At 77.2% G+C, this 2,116-nt stretch overlaps 1 long non-coding RNA gene across 1 annotated transcript in view; it reads right to left on the reverse strand.

Annotated features, from left to right (window-relative positions):
- Window positions 1-152, reverse strand: part of LOC146593419 (uncharacterized) — a 2,680-nt gene extending 2,528 nt beyond the window's left edge. The window contains exon 1 of the long non-coding RNA XR_014896389.1: window positions 52-152. This is a non-coding gene — a long non-coding RNA (uncharacterized LOC146593419). The remainder of the gene's footprint in view (window positions 1-51) is intronic.
- Window positions 153-2,116: the final 1,964 nt, after the last annotated feature.

Below are 2,116 nucleotides of genomic sequence, written 5' to 3' on the forward strand. Positions count from 1 at the left end.
CCCGCCCGCCCCCACCTCGGCCCCCTGGCGGCGCGGTCTCACCGGACCCACCTGAGCGCCCGCCGACATCTCGCTGCGGCCTCGCCGCCGTCGCGTCGCGTCGCCCCGCAGCAGCGGCGCCGCCGCCTCCCCCCGCGCCTCGCGCTCGCCGGCTCCCGTCTCGGATCAGCTGGTGGAGTCATGACGCAGCCACCCACCGGCTCCGCCCTCGGCCAATCGCCTCCCGGCACGGACGGCGCGCGCCCCGCCCCCCCCGCGGCACGGCGTCCCCGCGCCTCGCCCGCCCCCGCCTTGATTGCCGCTCGGCGCCGCCAGTGGCGGCCCAGCACGGCCCGCCGCCTAGCCAATGGGAGGAGAGAGCTCGCGGCCCGCCCCGCCCATCCCCGCGGCGGGGCACTGGCCGGGGCCCTGTCCAACCAGCCGCCGGCGGTTGCCTAGGAAACGGCTGGGCGGTGTCCGCCGCGGGGCATGCCGGGAGCTGTAGTTCGGCGCCGCACGACCGCTCCCGGCATGCCCCGCGTGCTGTGAGTTGGCATTTTCAAGAGGGTGAAACGAGGGAGCGGATTTATGCGGGGGCGGCTCTTAAAGGGCCAGTCCCCGCAGACCCGGCCGCAGCCCACTCGCTGCTAGCCGCCCGGGGTCGGGCATGGCGCGTCGGCACCTGCCTGCGGCCGCCCCCGCTTCCCCGAGCCGGGCATGCCACGCGCTGGGCGCGGCGCTGACGGCGGGCCGCGTCGGCCGCCACCTCTTGACCTCCGGCAGGCGCCGCCTGCGCCTTTAAGACCTTATGCTAGTGACACAGACCGATTCCGAGAAGTTGCTCCAAGTTGGTGGCCAATCAGAAGTGAGCTTCCTCACTGGGCACCAATCGGCGCGCGGCGGGGGCGGGGCCGGAGGAACTCAGCTGAACCCAATGACTTGGCAATGCCGGCCGGCCGCGCGATGACTGGACAACTTCTTTAAAGGGGCCGCGCCCGGCCCGCGCCGGCCATCAGGGCGGGGGGGGAGGGGACGGCGCAGAACGGCGAGCGGAGCCGCGGCGCTGAGCTGGCCCGGGCACAGCTCGGGGTCCGCCGCTCCGGCGGGGGCGATTCTCGCGGGGCGGCAGCAGGGGAGCGGGGGGGAGAGGGCGCGCCGGTGCCTCTTTAAGGACGTTTCCTGCCCTTCGCCCCAGTAACAGCTGATTGCAGCGCGGAGGGGGGGCGGGGGGGCCAATGGGCTGGCTCCACATCCCGCCCACGTGACTCCCACGCGCCGCCGCCGCCGCCGCATGCGGCGCTGCCCGCCTAGAGCCCCCGGCGCCCTCTTAAAGGGGCCGCGGCGCCGCGCCGCGGGGAGCGGGTGCGCCCCGACACGCCACGCCCCGCGGCCTCTTCCCCTGAGGGCAGCCCTGGCGCCCCCAGGGCCTGGTGGGAGCGCCCAGGCCGAGGGGTCGCCCCTGGCCCTGGGGCCGCCATCGCTGTGGGGACGTCCCCAGCCGCGGGCTGCGGCCTGTCCCCTCCGCAGGGGCCGAGCCTGGTCCCCGCTGCGGCTCTGGGGCTCGCCCTCGCGGCGGCCCGGCCTGCACCCGGAGGCCTTCGCAGCGCCGAGGCGGGACCCGCCGCCGCGCTCGCCTGGGCGAGGGCCTGCCGAGCGGGAGCCGCCCTCACCGCGGCAGGGCGGCCTGGCCTGCGGCCTCCGCGCCCGGCTCGCTCTCCAGGCCCCGTCCGRGCCCGACCCCGGCTCCGCTGCTGGATGAGCCCCGGGAAGGGCTCCTGCTCAGGCAAGACGGAGACTCGCCCGCCTCCGAGCGGGAAAGCTCGGAAAGCGGTTTGAGGCCTTCCCGGCTGAGGCGGGCCCCCCTGGGCGCGCCGCTCGCCTCCGTGCGGCGGGGCTGCGGCGCGCCACAGGGAGCGGCCCTCCGAGCCCCCGGCCTCCAGCACCCCCAGCTCCGGCCGCCAGGCTCAGCGCTCGGAGGGCCTYGGGGCTCTGACACCCGCAGCCGGCAGGGTGGCCGGGCCCCTCCTGCGGCTGCAGGGACCGGGATCGGGGACAGCGTCCCCAGTGCCAGCGAGCCCGGGCCCACCCGAGGGAAGGCCCCCCCAGGGCTGGGGCCACCCGGGGGGGATGGGGGTTC

The sequence above is a fragment of the Rhea americana genome, unplaced genomic scaffold, assembly GCF_003343005.1.
Source record: "Rhea americana isolate MKP2758 unplaced genomic scaffold, rheAme1 scaffold_295, whole genome shotgun sequence".
Classification (NCBI taxonomy): domain Eukaryota; kingdom Metazoa; phylum Chordata; class Aves; order Rheiformes; family Rheidae; genus Rhea; species Rhea americana.